This window comes from Pelobates fuscus, chromosome 11, assembly GCF_036172605.1.
Source record: "Pelobates fuscus isolate aPelFus1 chromosome 11, aPelFus1.pri, whole genome shotgun sequence".
NCBI lineage: Eukaryota > Metazoa > Chordata > Amphibia > Anura > Pelobatidae > Pelobates > Pelobates fuscus.
Genome location: NC_086327.1, coordinates 5,729,254 through 5,748,613, shown reverse-complemented (window position 1 = coordinate 5,748,613; position 19,360 = coordinate 5,729,254). Strand labels below are relative to the sequence as shown.

Sequence of the window (19,360 nt, the reverse complement as noted above, 5' to 3'; positions counted from 1 at the left end):
ACCACGAGAGGACAGAGTCACAGAGACCAAGTGATTAAAGAGTTTGAAGAAATAGAGCATGATCAATGGTGTCAAAGCCAGCAGAGAGGTCAAGAAGAATTAGTATGGAGTAGTGGCCTTTGGATTTAGCTGTGATTAGGTCATTAGTAACTTTGATGTTACTCGCAGCCCCGGGTGCAGAAGGGGTTAAAAACCCTTCCTCTCACTTACCTGATTCCACCCCCGATGTCCCTCTGCGCTGGTTCAGGCTCTGCCTCAGCTCCTCACCAGCCGATGTCAGCGCCGGGGAGACCTAATGCGCATGCGTCGCAATGGCCGCTCTCGCACTAGTATTTCCCCATAGGAAAGCATTATACAATGCTTTCCTGTGGGGTTTTTGGGTAACATAGGATGTCCTCATGCATAGCGACCAAAAGGCGGCTAGTGACCGGAAAGTCCCCCTAGTGGCAGTCTGGTAGACAGCCACTAGAGTAGGAGTTAACCCAGAAAGGTATTTATTGCAGTATATTGATAACTGCAATAATTGCCTTTGTAGGGTTAAAGGGCCTGGGACCCAAACCCCTTTAATGAGATGAAATGGTCTGGGTGCCTATAGTGTCCTTTTAATTTGAGTGAATTGAGGAAGCTCTTCCAGTGGCTGCCTGGCACTCAGCCACTAGAGGCAGTCTTAACCCTGCAATATATAATATGTTTCACACTGCAGGGTTAATGGTAAGCGACACTGCACACAGATCCCTTCAATGATATGAACTGGTGTTAGTATCCCTTTAACCCCTTAAGGACACATGACGTGTGTGACATGTCATGATTCCCTTTTATTCCAGAAGTTTGGTCCTTAAGGGGTTAAGTAACCGAACTGATCTGTGTTTACATGCATGTTCTGTGGTTCCAATCATACAATCAGTTAAAGTGGGACAGACTGGCAGATTTGTTTGACTCTGTTCCCATGCTGGGGTTTGGGTGGAGAACAACGTGCGGTTAGTAAGATTTGCCGTTTGGAAGAAGCTTATCTCAGCTAAAGAGAGGGTGTGAGCTTAAAACTGTGAATTCTATCTTGCACTCACTTACATGTAGGGAAAAAAAAACAACACATTTTTTTTACGAGTCAAATCAATGAATAAACGAACTGCAGATTTGCCAGAGAAAAAAATCAAACGTTTCAATTCTGGATTTTTTGTTTGTCAGCTTAACTCAGTGTGAACTGCCAGGAATTCAGAGTGAATTAGCCGTGAACGTGAAATTAGGCCAAAGTGGAACTGTGAAACTGTGATCAGGAACCAAATTTTAAAAAATTAGCAATTTTTAAAATTTGTCTATTTTAACCTAAAATGTAAAGTTTTATTTGAATTCCTAACACTTCTTACTCCCCCACTATGTGCACTGTCAGTGTTAAAGCACAAACATGATGATCAACCCCTTATCCCCTTAATGACACAACTTCTGGAATAAAAGGGAATCATGACGGAATATATCCGTCATCTGTCCTTAAGGGGTTAAGGACCAAACTTCTGGAATAAAAGGGAATCATGACATGTCACACACATCATGTGTCCTTAAGGGGTTTTAAAGTGGTAATGAGATATATATGTTTACTCATTCCAGCTGTTTTATGGCCAAATATAAATATATCTCCTGCACAAGTTTAAAGTGAAAACACAGGAGACTTACTTTGCTCTACTCCCTGATATTGTGGCGCAGGCACGGAGGGAGGGAGGGGGTTTGTAATTACTCCCTGTTTAGTCAAACTGACTTCATTCTGCTGGTTTTATTTATTGAATATCCTGATGGGTTTTGCATAACGCAGGGCCTAGCACTGCGGAGTAATAGGGTGCTGTCCCCTGGGTATTCGCAGGTCACAGAGATAGGTTCGTTATTAAAGAGGAAGTGATGGTAGCTGGTGATTGAGGTCTAGGGTGACAGGGTAGCAGGATGTAGAAGCTGAGGTGGTGTACAGATTATTAGTAACTAACGATCACAGCTGGTAGTTTCCTGTTTATTGTACGTCTTACGCTCTATCAACACAAACAATCTGCATTTTCATGCTATTCTGGGCCTTTATACATGTTTGTTTAACTAAATCTATCACACCGAAATATGCACGATTAGAAACAAGCCACTTCTAGCTGGCCGTGAGTCCTGGGAGTTATAGTTTACAACTGAGCTGTTTATTCCAGAAAATGAAAAAAAAAAACAACAACAACAACTGTCCCATGAAAAGACCAGTCGGCTGCGAAGTTGTGTAAAATCTTATTAGGCATGCATGTATTGTAGTTATGGGACTTGGCTGCACATTTAGCTTGCTGCGAGGAATTCTGCACTTTAGAGAGAGTGCATCGTGATAGACGCAGGGGGAGAGGCGGAAGGAGCAGAGGCCCGAGACAAAACAATATCTGCCCCATACATGGAAACTTTGAAAGACTGTATTTTCAGAACACACCCAGAATGCACTGATATGCAAATTAGCACTTTTTGTAAAAAAAAAACACACAGCATTTTAAATCTTTACATTTATTTAGCATATTTCGTTACTAACAGCCTACTGTTTAAAACATAGCTATTTTTATTTTTACCATTTAAAAAAAAATGGCATAGAAAAAATGTATATTATTATAATTCGAATCTTGACATCCAGTCTCTGACACTCGGAGTAGAATCATACAGATTGCTGCTGAACTTGTACCTTTATAAATCTTTGTAGAAGGAAGGACTCGAGAGCAGGTAAACACAAGGAATTGCGTTCCCAAATCCACAAACTGCAAATCCGCTCAAAAATAACCTTGATAGCAATACTCTGTCTGTCTCTCTCTGTCTTTCAGTCTATCCGTCTGTCTCTCTCTCTGTCTATCTCTCTATCTACCTGTGTATATATCAATGAAATATCAGGATTTCCAAGGGCATTTTAATCTTTAGGATAAATAACTGACTTTTTCTTGCCATATACAGCCAGCTTGGTCTAAATTTGTAGATTTTAGTGCGGTGTAAGTGACAGAGACCTACACCTATAAGTGGAGAGCTCAAACACATATACAGCTTACCAAACGTTATTTAGTTCAATGGTGCAGTATGAAGTACATGTCAAGGAAAATACAAAAAGATACAATATAGTGCAGATGGTATTTAAAGTGGCAATGCAATAATTATAATAATATTGTAACGAACTATACACTCACATTTCAAGGAGCCTGTATACAGAAACACTGGCCCCGTATTGAGGCTTGTGTGCTTATTATGGTAGCATCACCCTTCTACTTCAACTTGGATTAGTTCTCAAAGACATAAAAAGAGGGCGGACCAATGTGTAGATTGTGACAATAAAATCACTGGTTTGTGATAGTAAATATGGTGCTCACCTGGTCCTGAGCCTGTGGGTCCCGGCAGGGCTGCCATTAGAAATTTTGGGGCCCCTGACAAAGCGCAAGGTCTGGGCCCCCCCTCCCCGTCTCCTCCCTCCTGGGCCCGCCCACGCCCTACCTAGTCCGCTGACAATGATGCGGGACTGAATGTGGTGTGTATAGTGGAAGTGAATTAGAATGTGTGTAATGGATGTAGTGTTTGTGTGTATTAGATACTGTTGTGCAGTGAATGCAGAGTGTGTGTTTGTGTAGCGGATGCAGTGTGTATAGTGTTTGAGTAGTGGATGTAGTGTGTGTACAGTGATGCAGTGTGTGTTTGTGTAGTGGATGTAGTGTTTGTATGTACTAGATGAAATGTGTTTAGTGGATGCAGTGTCTGTAGTGGATGTAGTGTGTGTATTAGGCACAGTGTCTGTGTATAGTGAATGCAGAGTGTTTCAATTTGTGGTGGATGTAGTGTGTGTACTGTGAATACAGGATGTTTGTGTAGTGGATGCTGTGTGTGCAGTTAATGCAGAGTGTGTGTCAGTATAGTGAATCCAGAGTGTGTGTTAGTGTGTAATGAATGCAGAGTGTGTGTTAGTGTGTAATGAATGCAGAATGTGTGTTAGTGTGTAGTGAATGCAGAGTGTGTCAGTGTAATGAATGCAGTGTGTGTGTTAGTGCAGTGAATGCAGAGTGTGTGTAAATGTGTAGTGAATGCAGAGTGTGTGTTAATGTGTAGTGAATGCAGAGAGTGTGTTAGTGTGTAGCGGATGCAGAGTGTGTGTTAGTGTAGTGAATGCAGAAGTGTTAATGTGTAGTGAATGCAGAGAGTGTATGAGTAGTGGATGTAGTGTGTGTACAGTGATGTAGTGTGTGTTTGTGTAGTGGATGTAGTGTTTGTATGTACTGTTATGGTACTTTTTGAAAGTAAACCAAAATGTTCAAATGTCTATCTGTTCCTGTCCAAATCAATAAAATTAAATTGCGTATATACGCTGAAGTAATTAAGTCTGACACACGAGGTTCAGGTTAAAATAACTTCGAGAAAGTTTATTGGCAAGTGAGGAAAAAGCGGGCGCGCAGGCCCTTTTAAGAGGCATTTTGCGTCATCATTGATTATTAGAATATCAGCAAATAAACATCATCAATTGGATTAATTGTTAAGTGACGGGGTTAGTGTCTTACCTATTGGTTCGTAAAATAAAGAGGTTAGTCCCGTGCCCACCCATCAGAGGTGGGATTATTCTGGACACGGGTGGGGGACAAGGGGGTCCTAAGCGTCATTTTACACGGTCAATGATATCAGGCTTTATGTCCAGGTGCAAGGTCTCTTATGAATAGAACATTTCATTACTACTGTGTTCTGTGGCCTTCAAACTGTACTATCTTACAAGCTCTAAGGAGTAGCCAGCAAGTCTTAAGGAGTAGCCAGCACCTCCTGGTACTTGTCCTTGAAGGAAACACGGTCTTTGTCTACTGTATTAATTGGGTTGAGAAGTTCAGTCACGTAATGTAGTTTTAAAATGAACAAGTTAAGTCATGAGGACAAAATGGAGGATTGAAGAAGTCAGGTTAGGAGGACAAAATGGAGGACGAAGTCACAGTATAAAGTTAAAATGGAGTTAGTACAATAATTCAATACAAGTACAATAAAGATTTTTAATAATTCCACATCAGTCCCCCCTATGAAATGTTAGATTCTAAGAGATAAACTTTATTATGTTAGTATCAGAAGACGTGTTAACCCAAAGGCACAGAAACCCCGTGGCCGCTAGCTAGGTGTTAATGCAAAGTGCAAGGCTGTCCCTAGATCTGACCCTAATAGGCTAACCATCCGTCAGTATGGCTCTCGAACGCTTCACTCCCAAGGGTATCCCATGGCAGCTAACCCACCACTTCTCCGCATGGGGCCTTTACCATTCACTGACAGATGCTGTCCCTGAACTAGTCCCTTCCTAGAATTCCTGCACTTTATCAACAAAGGGGATAATTTGCAGCGGCAGACAGGGTGAGTTGATGTCTTGGAATTCTTGGTCATCAACTTCGAGATGGGTCAAAGTGGGTGTTGCTTGGTCAACAGTCTTCATGAGGGATTTTCTCAGACATGGGAGGACACAACAAAAGAGAAGAGCAAAGATAAAAAGAAAAATTAGTATAGCCATACCAATCTGCATTAAAGCCTTTTGCCATCCTGTCATCCAACCAAACCATCTTTCCCAGGGATCCTTTATCCCAGAATTCCTTTTTAACTCTTCAGACAGGTCATTTAACTTTTCTATAGCTAGTGTGACTTTACCATTAGGGCCTGTGTTTTCTGGGATGTAGGTACAACATGTCATAGTGTCGGGCAAAATCTTACAAACCCCTCCTTTTTCGGCTAAGATCATATCTAGGGCCATTCTATTCTGGAAAGTCATTTGGGATGTGGCCTGCAACTGTTCGGCCAACCCCTGGAGGGCGTCTCTGGTGTAATTGACAAAACGCTGTTGATTATAATAAATGTAATTTATCCAATTTAGATTCTTGTTTGCGGTAACTATGGTAAAAATTGATTCAAATCCTGCAGCAACTTCATCCCTAGCTTTAAACTCATTGGGCACCCCCCTGGGCACTCCAATGGCATCAATGTATACATGAGGATCAAAACTTCCTTTCACTGGGGCGTCACGTTTAACCTTAGTGTGGCTGAACTCATGGGTGTTGAGGTGTGTGTCAGAAATAATATGTATAGGCATAATGGCCTTAGTCAACGTACACTCTCCCCACCATTCCGTGTCCATTCTGGATCTTAGCTGTAAATCCCCACACAACCAATAAATGTCCCCTAGTGACCTAGTGTGATGTTGCAGCAAACGTACAGGGACAGTTCTGTATGTAGCACAATAGCCTTTGGAAAAGTTACCTACAAATTTACCAATACCATCGTACATGGCATAGCAAGTGTAATTACCTTTATATACGGTAATACCATCAGGGGGTTTGACATCTTTGGCTAGAAGAGGATACTCCTTTGTCCATGCAATACATATGGACCTGTTAAAATTATAGTGATAGGCAAAAAGGCTTAAAACACATTCTTCTATATCTACGGGTAGGATTAAAGGTACGGTACCCAGGTGAGGCCGGGCACCTCCACACACATAACATGCGGTTCTATTATGCTTATTAGCATTATATTTCATCCATTCTAACCATAAATTTACATCATTAAAACCTGTTTCAGCGGCCATGGTATCTTCAAAAGTGGGGTTAGCAATGGCCATCATGTCTTGAAAGGTCTGGATATGAGGTTTTAATGGGTTAGGGACCATATGGGTGGCCCCTTGCCACTCAGAAGAGTTGCACATATCTTTTAGGTAGAAATGCCCTAACTTTTTATAGGAACTCTTTTTCCAATACATTCCCATCACATATTGGTCTGCATCTGTTGGGCTTGGATGCTCAATATTAAGAATTAATTTCATTGGTGTACTCCCTCCAGGCTTTCTTAAAGTCATTCTCTGGAGAAGCGATCTACCATGATCATCTACTTTAGCTACGGCACTTTTTGGTTTGTAACCCCAGGCAGTCCCGGCATTCCATCCCGCCGCCCCCCAATGGTCACAATTGTGCCCCCATTGTTTGTCAACTACACAAACATATGGGTCTTTCGAATGAGGGATATCTCTATAGATGCTCTGGATTTGTGGTGTGGGAAATGGGCATTCTACAATATCACAGTAGTCAAAGGTATAAGTAGCCACCTGGGTGCATGATGAATTATACCAGAAGGTGTACCCACTAATGTCTTTGGTAATGGCTACTTGTTGGGCCTTCATAAGGCTAATTAAGGAGAAGATGTACCAGAGATACATGTTTGTGCGATATTCGCTTCCTCTGGGGCAGGAGATTTCTTGCAGTGGGAAGCGTGGATCCAATTTGGCCTACCGGCCAATTTGACGGAGGTTGCGGTAATCAGGAGAACTTGGAATGGACCGTCAAATCTCGGTTCTAGGGTATTTTTCCGCACAAACTTCTTAACCAGGACCCAATCTCCGGGGAGTAGGTTATGGGAACCTGTATCCAATTCGGGATCTGGAATTGAAGAGAAAACTTGGGCATGTATTTTGTTTAGGACATTTGCAAGTTCAGTTACATAGTCTACTAAAACATCTGATTGGAGTTGCAACTGCTGCGGATAATAACAACCTAGTCTGGGTGCTGTCCCAAATAGAACCTCATATGGGGACAGTGAATGCTTCCCTCTAGGTGTGTGCCTAACACTGAATAGAGCTATTGGTAGGCTTTCTGGCCAGGGCATCTTTGTTTCTTGTGACATTTTTAACATTCTGGTTTTTAGAGTGCCATTCATGCGCTCCACTTTACCACTACTTTGTGGGTGGTAAGGGGTATGGAAGGCTAGAGTCACCCCTAGAGCAGTCCAAATTTCTTTAGTCACAGTTGCTGTAAAGGCTGGGCCTTGATCACTCTCAATAACTTCTGGGAGTCCGAATCTACATACAATATCTGTAAGTAGGCGCTTTGCGGTTGTTTTTGCAGTGATATTGGCCACTGGGTATGCCTCTGGCCATCCTGAGAACATGTCCACTATGACTAGTGCATATTCATGGGGCCCACTCTTGGGCATTTGGATGTGGTCAATTTGAATTCGTTGGAAGGGGTACATGGGCTTTGCCAGGTGTTTCGCAGGCACCTTAATTGGTCTTCCTGGATTGCATTTTGCACAAATGACACAGGCCTTGCAGAAGCTATTGATCAATGTTGTGATTCCGGGTGCTTCATAATACTTCTGTATGAGGGCGGCCATCAATTCTTTTGACAGGTGTGCAGGCCCATGTGCCCATTGGACAACTGCTGGATACAAATTTCTGGGAAGACAAAATTTGAAGTTGTTGTAATATATTCCGTCCTTTTGGACAGCTCCTTTCTTTTTCCATTTCTGGATTTCCTCAGGAGTGACTGCAGCTTGCTGTTCTTGTAAAATTCGCAAATCAGTAGGAAGAGTTTGCAGGGCAAAAATAGGGACTTCTTCTTCTTCTTCTTCTTCTTGTCCGGACACTTCTTCATCCACTTCCTGCAGATCCCTGGCCGCTAACTTAGCAGCTTGATCAGCCAAATGGTTGCCCTTTGCTTCATCTGTATCCAATTTCCCATGGGCCTTAACTTTCAAAACGGCCACTTCTTTGGGGAGTAGGAGGGCATCCATTAGCTCCTTGATTGCAGTGCTGTGTTTGACTGGTGTACCGGCGGTGGTAAGAAATCCTCTAGTCTTCCAAATTAGGCCGAAGTCATGTGCCACACCCAGGGCATATCTTGAATCTGTATAGATGTTGGCACGTTTTCCTTCGGATATTTTGCATGCTGAAGTCAGAGCCTGTAATTCAGCTTCTTGCGCAGACATTGCTGGCGGTAAGGATGATGATTTAATGACTTCATCTGTTGTGGTTACGGCATATCCTGTGTGATATGTTCCACCTTCATCGGCATATCTCGATCCGTCCACAAACAGGGTAAAATCCGGATCTGGTAATGGGTTCTCATGCACAGTTGGTAAGTGCACTGTTTCCATTTTCATCTGTTCAAAACAGTCATGAGGTGTTTCTGGGTCATAATCATTCTTTATGACCAGATCTTGAAATTCCTTTTCCAGGAAATGGCGTGGCCATGCTTCTAGGAGGTCAGTTGTTGGGTATTTGACAATACCACTTTCCTGTAGCTGTTCTTCATTCATGGTGGCCCATAGTTTTGCCATGGGCCCAAGATCATTCCATGACCTTGTCTTCAGCTTGGTAACAGGAATATGTGGGATAGCAGTATCCCAATGACGGTAAAGGTAGTTAAGTTGTTGAGGTAGCTGGATCAAGACCATACTATTGCCGTCAGAGTCACAATAGAAGTCTTGTGCAGTAAGCTTTACATCGGTCCGGTGGTAAAGCTCATCTTCATAGCAAGGTTCAGGAGTAATGTTCGGTTTGTACCACATGGTACAGAAGGCGTGATCTGGGCCCTCACAGAGAGGTTTTTCGCCTTCATAAAATGTCAAATGTGGATGCATGACTTTCTTGATACATCCACAGAGCAGGTGAATGTAGGTTTCATCCGTGATAAATCCATAATAGATACCCCCCTCAGGGAGTGGAAGAAGAGTGGACGGATTAAGCACTTGACATCTTTGTATGGAAATGTTGTCAGGCAAAAGAAGATGACACTGTAAGCGCAGATGTCTGGCTGGAGACACGTGCTTGAGCTGGACTTGGTTGATGATGGCAGAAATGTCATGAGGGGCCAAAACAACCAGAGGGTGGCCAAGGACCAGGTCTGAGGTTCTTTCTATGAGTTCTCTTGCAGCAAAAACAGCCCTGAGACAGGAAGGAGTCCCTCTGGCCACAATGTCCAGTTGACATGAGAAATATCCAATAGGCCTCTGGCGGCCTCTTGAGTCATTAGTTTGGGTGAGGACTCCTGTAGCATGGCCTTGTCTTTCAGAGACGAATAATTTGAAAGGTTTGGAGTAGTCAGGTAGGCCCAAGGCAGGAGCTGAAGCAATGGCACGTTTTAAAGCATCGAAATTGTCCAGGGCGTCATTGGTCAGACAAAACGGGTCAGACTTAAGAGCGTCATAGAGAGGTTGCATAAGCAGAGAGGCTTCTGGGATCCATGCTCTGCAGTAGGAAATGAGGCCTAGGAAGGCATGAAGAGACTTTGAAGTCCTTGGAGGTGGAATGTCCAGAACAGCTCTTACCCGGTCCCGAGTAAGATGTCTGGTACCTTGAGATAGGCAATGTCCAAGGAAGATCACTGAAGATTGACAGAATTGTAGCTTGATGAGTGAAGCTTTGCATCCCTGTTCTGCCAAATAGGAAAGAAGACTGATTGAACACCTTTCAGTAGTGGGAATATCATCTCCACACAGCAGTAGATCATCCACATACTGAAGCAGGACAACTTCTGGGTGCTCAGCTTGCCATGGGTCAAGGATGGTGCCCATGGCCTTTGCAAATTGACTTGGGGAATTTTGTGCCCCTTGGGGCATGACAGTCCAGGTATACTGCTGCATCTCATGAGTGAAAGCAAACAGGTATTGACAGGATGGGTCCAGTGGGACACTGAAAAAGGCATTAGCCAGGTCAATAACTGTGAAGAATTTTGCAGATGGTGGGACTCCAGAGAGCAGAGTGTGAGGATTTGGTACAAGAGGGGTGTCCAGGACGGTAGCTTCATTAACGGCACGGAGATCCTGGACCATCCTGTATTTTTCCGGCTCACCCTTTGGAGTTTTCTTTTTCACAGGAAATAACGGGGTGTTGCATTCAGATTTACATTTGACAAGGGCACCCTTCTCCAAGAGTGCCTTGATGTGGACAGAAATTGCAGCAGACTGTGCTGGTTTTAATGGATATTGTGGTTTCCTTGGTAACTTAGCTCCTGAAATAAGCTTTACCACCACAGGGGGAACATTTAGGTGACCTATGTCCTCTGGGCCTGAGGACCATAACTTAGCGGGCACCTGTGTTTTTAATTCCTCTGGGAAATTGGACCTTAATTCTGCTGCCTCCTCACGGGGCTTTTCTAAATGCAGCATCAGAGGCAAAGAGCATAGGGCTGAAGTGTCTGATACAGACAGAGGTGTAAACATTTCTACCTGCCCATCCGGGGTAAAGGTGATGGATGCTTGCAGACGTGAGAGAACATCAGCACCTAACAGGTTAATGGGGCATGTGGAGGATACTACAAAGCGAGCAAGCAGGCTAGAGCCAACTCGTAGTGGAGTTGTTAAAGGGCTACGTCTTGGCTGGCCATCCACTCCAACACAAGAGACATCAATACTGGACAGGAAGGATGGGTCTGGCAGGTCTTGTTCTCGTAGAACACTACGGGCTGCACCTGTGTCAACTAGAAATGTAGTAGGATGGTCTTCAATGGGCAAAGTCACTGTGGCAAGTGGCCCTCCCTTATCCCCTATAGACGCTGCCATTATAGGGGTTACAGACACAGGCTTGCCAGTTTCCTAATCATCCGGTTCTTCAATAATTGGAATCTTTTTCTCGGTCTTGGGGCCTGGGGCAGGCTTAGAGAACTTTCTGGGTGCCCCGGGTTCCTTTTTAGGTTCCGGACAATCACTTCTGTAGTGTCCCTGAGCCCCACAATTAAAACAAGTTACATCCTCTAACCTGGCACCCTTGGTGCCAGAGGTGATGGGGGTAGCGCGGGCCACCATGAGTGGAGCTGGATTGGGTCTTCTTGGGGTCTGAACAGATTCCAGACCTCTAGCAACTAAAAGCAGGGTATCCAGGGGAACAACCTTGTATTCAGGACGTGCAGCAATGATTCCTTTGCGTATAGAGTCTTTAACACCTTGGACAAACGCACCTGACAGCATTTGTGAATGAATCTTATCTGTAAGATCAAACCCCAAATCTGTGAACATTTGATACAGTCTTGCATGAAACCTTTCCACTGATTCTCCTTTATCTTGAATAACATCAGTAAGGCCAGCAGCCTGATCCGCAAGTTTGTCCTTAGCCCATTCTCTTAATTGGGTGCAAAAAGTTACTCCAGAGGGGTAATCAACATCACTGCTGAGCAGATCTGTACTGAGGTGTCGGGCCATGCTTGGCCAATACGCATCCCCTGCTTTTATAGCACAAATGCTCAGTAGATCACGCCATGCTGCGGAATAAGTTTTTTGAATTTGAACTATCCCTCGGTAGAAGGGCATAGGCTGTTTTTCTGGGTCAGGGAGTGATTTCATTAGAGCACTAGCTTGAGTGGGGTTAAAAGCAACATATTTAGGAGGGGCCTGTTCTCCCCGACCCTTGTGGCCAAAGGGGTCATCGATAGAACGATGAGTTGGGGCTCCCGCGGCAAGTTCCGATGAGACGTGGGACACCCTGTCCATCTCGTCATCATCGAATTCTATGATATTGGCTCTTTTGCGTGGTGCAGGGCCTGAATGAGGTGAAAGGATCGGTGGTTGGGAACGAGCCCCAGATGCAGGGGTGGCTAGCGAGTCATAACCTGGGGATAGGTAGTCACCGGGAATTACCGGCATCAGGGCCGAACTGGGGGCCGCCATATTGGTGGCCGGAGAAGGTATTACATTAGGGTTAAGGGAAGAAGTGGCGGCCATGTTGGAAGAGGGCACATCCGGGGCAGACTGTGCCGGACTGGGCATGACCGGAACCTGGGGCGTGGCTTGGGGAGTGGGGAGTGGATATCCGGGATAGGGCAGGGCCATGGGATATGGGAAGGGGTAGGGCCAGGCTGGGGAGGGGAAGGAGGTGGGGTATTGAGCTGGGGTGGAGATGGGAGGGAACGGAGAGGGATTGGTAGGGGTGGGTGTAGAGGGAGGAGCCGGGGCAAGGGCGGAGGAGGTGGTTAGTTGGGTGGAAGAAGAGAGGAGGGGGTCATGAACAGAGAGAGAGTGTAGGGCAGGAATGGCAGATGAAATGTTAGGGGAAGGTATAGCAGGTAGCGTAGGGATGGATGAGGATGATGGGAATGTTAAAGATGGGGCAGGGGAAAAGAAAGATCCATCAGAATTCAAGACCGGGCAGACAGGGGAGGTGATGGGGTGGGTATTGGGAGTGGGGAACATAGTCAGCTGGCTATCACTAGTTGCTGACTGAACCTTGGGGATAGACATTCCCTGGGCGCCGGTTTTGGGCGCTGGCTGAGGATAGACCCCAGTAACACAATTATTATGATACACAAACAATTTCACACCTTTGTGATTTATCTCTTCCTCAACCCAACCTTCTAGCTGAATAGCCTTCGCTACTCTATACCATGCTTCAGCAGTCTTTAATAAACCATTATCTGTAAGTTTGCCTTTCTTTTCTGTCAGTAACCTACGCCAACTTTCTGGTTGCAATCTTCCACATGTCGGTACAGCAATTCTACATACTTTTGCAATCTTTTCAACACCTTTAACCATTTCCTCACCCTCTCTGTCTTCGACTAAATCACATGCTAACCAGCCCTTACTGGGCTTGCTTAAATCCTGTCCCATAATCCCTTTACCCCTATACCAGCGTCCTAGATATAGGGAGAGAGAAGGAAAACTGAACAAGAACGTCTACAATGCTCGACTGCCACCCGAGAATCGTGGGATTTTCTCAGGTGCGTCTTCCCAAAACGTAGACTAGTCACTGAATCCGCCTACCCGGGGTGGTAGACACGGATTGGAGCGAGGTGAGAAGTGTGTGACCAATCACTTCTCTTTCAAGAGAAATGGGAGTGGATAGTATAATAATATAGGAAGTTTAGAAAAGATGAAAGGCAAGGAAAAATCCTTAGAGACAGACACAGGAGTTCATGAGACTCCTAATAAAACAGACAAGACAACAATACAATTGAAATACAGTGCATGCATTACAGTTCAAATAAAATCAACAATAATCCCTTTCCTTCTACATGTGCTTACTCCAAAGTCACCTTTCTCAACCTCGTAGTGTCCCCGCTCGGAGAACGACTTTCATAAGTCTCACTACCAGTGGCCAAGGATAACAGCTAACACCGGTCCGAAATCCTTTCCAGCCTCCCTCTCCTCTGCAGTCCACAAGAATGTGGCCACGTCTATCCTCACTCCCGTAGTGCCCCTATAAATCCCACTTTATAAGTCTCACTACTACGTGATGCGAAAAACAAGCAATACCTGCCTGAATTCCCCCAGGAAACAAAGTCCCCTGCCACAAGGCTAAGTCTCCTACCACAATTAAATAATCGGTGGGCCCTCAGCTCAACTAGAGCCGAAGGGTCCGGGTCAGGACGTCCCCAACTCAACTAGAGCTGGATGGTCCGGGTCAGGACGTCCCCAACTCAACCAGAGCTGGATAGTCCGAACGCGCACAGTGAAGCTAGCTAGGCTATCAAAGTGACACAAAACGGGATCACAGGGAAACTGTGATTCTACACAGATCCCACAGTTCCACAAAACTTCTTTTTCCTTACAGCCACAGCCACGAGGCTCCTAAAAGAAGTAAACAGGCAAAGAAGACCCCCCAGGAACACATCCACGGGTCAACCCCTCTTTTTCCTTACAACCACAGCACCGTGGTTCCTAAAAGAGGTAAAACAGGCAACAGAAGACCCCCCAGGAACACATCCACGGGTCAACCCCCCTTTATCCCAAAAGGGGTAAAATACAAACAGACAGACACACTGAAGACCCAGGCAAGTCCCCTCAGGTCCACCCCCCTTTATCCCAAAAAGGGGAAAACAAGCAAGACAGAACCCCAGGCAAATCCCCTGCAGGTCCACCCCCCCTTTATCTCAAAATGGGGAAACAGGCATACAATTCAAACACACCCAGGCAACAGATAGACTAAAATGCAGGTAAACAAATGAGTAACGAGACACCGGGCAAGATATTACCTGTCTTTGATGTCCTCCCGGAAAGCAGTCACAGACACGTGGACGGGTCAATCAAAGGGGCCGGAACATACCGGTGGCTCTGCAGAAGTCTCTACCGTGTACTTGGAGGTGATCAGTCTCCCTTCCTTCCCCCTGGATTCCTCCGTCCACCCTTGTCTTCCTTAGGACGGCTCGCCGGCCGGACATAGCCCGATGCCCCACGTTGGGCGCCAAGTTGTTATGGTACTTTTTGAAAGTAAACCAAAATGTTCAAATGTCTATCTGTTCCTGTCCAAATCAATAAAATTAAATTGCGTATATACGCTGAAGTAATTAAGTCTGACACACGAGGTTCAGGTTAAAATAACTTCGAGAAAGTTTATTGGCAAGTGAGGAAAAAGCGGGCGCGCAGGCCCTTTTAAGAGGCATTTTGCGTCATCATTGATTATTAGAATATCAGCAAATAAACATCATCAATTGGATTAATTGTTAAGTGACGGGGTTAGTGTCTTACCTATTGGTTCGTAAAATAAAGAGGTTAGTCCCGTGCCCACCCATCAGAGGTGGGATTATTCTGGACACGGGTGGGGGACAAGGGGGTCCTAAGCGTCATTTTACACGGTCAATGATATCAGGCTTTATGTCCAGGTGCAAGGTCTCTTATGAATAGAACATTTCATTACTACTGTGTTCTGTGGCCTTCAAACTGTACTATCTTACAAGCTCTAAGGAGTAGCCAGCAAGTCTTAAGGAGTAGCCAGCACCTCCTGGTACTTGTCCTTGAAGGAAACACGGTCTTTGTCTACTGTATTAATTGGGTTGAGAAGTTCAGTCACGTAATGTAGTTTTAAAATGAACAAGTTAAGTCATGAGGACAAAATGGAGGATTGAAGAAGTCAGGTTAGGAGGACAAAATGGAGGACGAAGTCACAGTATAAAGTTAAAATGGAGTTAGTACAATAATTCAATACAAGTACAATAAAGATTTTTAATAATTCCACATCAGTACTAGATGGAATGTGTTTAGTGGATGCAGTGTCTGTAGTGGATGTAGTGTGTGTATTAGACACAGTGTCTGTGTATAGTGAATGCAGAGTGTTAATGTGTAGTGAATGCAGAGAGTGTTTGAGTAGTGGATGTAGTGTGTGTACAGTGATGTAGTGTGTGTTTGTGTAGTGGATGTAGTGTTTGTATGTACTAGATGAAATGTGTTTAGTGGATGCAGTGTCTGTAGTGGATGTAGTGTGTGTATTAGACGCAGTGTCTGTGTATAGTGAATGCAGAGTGTTTCAATTTGTGGTGGATGTAGTGTGTGTACTGTGAATACAGGATGTTTGTGTAATGGATGCTGTGTGTACAGTTGATGCAGAGTGTATGTTAGTGTAGCGAATGCAGAGTATGTGCATAGTTTAGTGAATGCAGAGTGTGTGCATAGTTTAGTGAATGCAGAGTGTGTGTTAGTGTGTAATAAATGCAGAGTGTGTGTTAGTGTGTAATAAATGCAGAGTGTGTGTTAGGGTGTAGTGAATGCAGAGTGTGTCAGTGTAATGAATGTAGTGTCTGTGTAAATTTGTAGTGAATGCACAGTGTGTGTTAATGTGTAGTGAATGCAGAGAGTGTGTTAATATGTAGTGAATGCAGAGAGTGTGTTAGTGTAGTGAATGCAGAAAGTGTGTTAGTGTAGTGAATGCAGAGAGTGTTAGTGTAGTGAATGCAGAGAGTGTTTCAGTATAGTGGATGCAGTGAGTGTGTTAGTGTGTAGTGTATGCAGAGTGCATGTTGTATTAGTGAATGCAGTGTGTGTATTGTATTAGTGTATTAGTGTATGCACTGTGTGTGTTAGTGTATGCAGTGTGTGTGTTAGTGTATGCAGTGTGTGTTGTGTTAGTGTATGCAGTGTGTGTTGTGTCAGTGTATGCAGAGTGTGTGTGTTGTGTCAGTGTATGCAGAGTGTGTGTTGTGTTAGTGTATGCAGTGTGTGTTGTGTTGGTGTATGCAGAGTGTGTTGTGTCGGTGTATGCAGTGTGTGTTGTGTCAGTGTATGCAGAGTATGTGTTGTGTCAGTGTATGCAGTGTGTGTGTTGTGTTAGTGTATGCAGTGTGTGTGTTGTGTCAGTGTATGTAGTGTGTGTGTCGTGTCAGTGTATGTAGTGTGTGTGTTGTGTCAGTGTATGCAGTGTGTGTGTGTTGTGTCAGTGTGTGTGTAGTGTGTGTGTGTGTGTGTGTGTGTGTGTGTGTTGTGTCAGTGTATGCAGTGTGTGTGTTGTGTCAGTGTATGCAGTGTGTGTGTGTTGTGTCAGTGTGTGTGTTGTGTCAGTGTATGCAGTGTGTGTGTGTGTGTGTTGTGTCAGTGTATGCAGTGTGCGTGTTGTGTCAGTGTATGTAGTGTGTGTGTGTTGTGTCAGTGTATGTAGTGTGTGTGTGTGTGTGTGTGTTGTGTCAGTGTATGCAGTGTGTGTGTTGTGTCAGTGTATGTAGTGTGTGTGTGTGTGTTGTGTCAGTGTATGCAGTGTGTGTTTTGTGTCAGTGTATGTAGTGTGTGTGTGTGTGTGTTGTGTTGTGTCAGTGTATGCAGTGTGTGTGTTGTGTCAGTGTATGCAGTGTGTGTGTTGTGTCAGTGTATGTAGTGTGTGTGTGTGTTGTGTCAGTGTATGCAGTGTGTGTGTTGTGTCAGTGTATGCAGTGTGTGTGTTGTGTCAGTGTATGTAGTGTGTGTGTGTGTAAATGTGCAATCTGGGGTGAGGGGGAGGGGGGGGCATTTTAACATAATTACAAAAAATAAAAAAAAATAATTAAATAGTTTCTCCCCCCTCCCTGCTTACCTGTGTCTAGGGAGGGGGGAGATTCCATCCCTGGTGGTCCGGTGGCATGGTGGGGCCCCCGGTTCCCTGTTACCGCAGAGGGGGCCCAGGCAGCACACAGCCTCTTCTCTTCTCTCCTCCAATAACTCTCGCGAGACCCGCGGAGCATTGCCATGGCAACCGGGTCTCGCGAGAGTTATTAGCAGAGAGGAGAGGCTTTGTGCTGCCTGGGCCCCCTCTGCGGTAACAGGGAGCTGGGGGCCCGCGGCTGCACACATAGATATCTATGTGTGCAGGGAGGGAAAGTGGGGCCCAGGACTGCCAGAGCAGTCCGGGCCCCCCAGGGCCGCCGGGCCCGTGACAACCGTCATGGTTGTCACCCCCTGATGGCGGCCCTGGGTCCCGGCTCTAGGTATATAGATTTGGTGCCAATTTAAATGGGGTTGGCACTACCCCTTTGAAGATTCTTTGGAGGCTCCAAAAAGGACTTAGGTGGGATCTTGAGTAAAATAACAAATGTATTGGTATATAATAAATTTAAAAAACAAATGTTTAAAAAGTCCTCAATAAAAGTCCTTTAAAAATGGCCAAAACGCGTTTCACTCTCACATAGAGCTTCTTCAGTCAGCTGTCAAAAGAGGTAACCTTACCTTGGTCTAAATGTTAAAATTCACTTTGAATTCCCAGCAATTCTCATTTTTGTGTTTAACCCTTCTAGACCTTAGTACATGTACTGTAACAGAAGAGACTGGAGAGAGATCTCCCCTTCACACGTTTCACCAGTGATTTCTCGATGGTTGATTTACGGAGTGAAATAGGGATTTGATTTTGTGACCCACAGAGGTCATTATTAATAAAATACTGAAAAAGTTTCATGAGTGATGACATGTTCAGAATGAGTGTAATTATTTAAAGTAAGCTGGGCCGTGATAATTAATTACTGTAATAATGCTAAGATTTGATGCAGGGACCAGTAGTGATATAATTAGGACATGTACTATCTGCATGTTGTCTCGCATGTTGTCTCCTTGCTGTGTGTAGGATACGGAGTACAGAGCGACTCTGGGATAATGTGATACTTGGGCTGGTACACAAATACTCTGTCAGTAAGGGATGAGATTGGATAATGGAAAAAAACTCAATATTTGTTTTCAATTGAAGGAAGGAGGGAGATGGACAGCGTGGCCAAACGGCAGGGTGGATGGAAAAAAGATGGATGGAGCAATGATCTTCAGGGTCTAATAAAGCATGTAGATCAGGATCTATGACCAGTCTTAGAAAATAGAGAGAGAAAACCCTGAAGGCTTGTGTAAAGACATGCATTGTCATATAAAATAGTGGGTGATGATAGGAAGAGGCTATGGAGCTATCTGGAAGATGATTTGTAGAGGTGATGGAGCTATCTGGGTGGTGATCAAGAGCTGATGGAGCTATCTGGGTGATGGTGCTAAAAATGTAATGGAACTATCTGGGAGATGATAGGAAGGTAATGGAGTTATTTATCTGATTGTGAGAAGAGGTGATAGCAATATTTGAGTGATGGTGGGAAGATGTGACGGAGATATCTAGGTGACGATTAAAAGAGGTGCTGTAGCTCTCTGGGAGATGGTGATAAAGAGATGATGGAGCTATTTGGGTGATGGTGAATAGATGTAATGGAGATATCTGGGTGATGTTGTTAAGAGGTGAAGGAGGTATCTGGGAGATGATAACAGGTGATGGAGTTATTTGGGAGATGATAAGAAGAGGTGATGGAGCTATTTGGGTGATGGTGGGAAGATGCGATGGAGATATCTAGGTGATGCTGGGAAGAGGTAATGGAGCTATCTGGGTGATGGTGGGAAGAGGTGATGAGATTACTTAGAT

At 44.6% G+C, this 19,360-nt stretch overlaps 1 protein-coding gene across 2 annotated transcripts in view; it reads left to right on the top strand.

The window, feature by feature from the left end:
• The window catches only part of LOC134577317 (Friend leukemia integration 1 transcription factor-like), a 45,000-nt gene that overhangs the window by 15,829 nt on the left and 9,811 nt on the right, over positions 1 to 19,360 (top strand). The window lies entirely within an intron of this gene.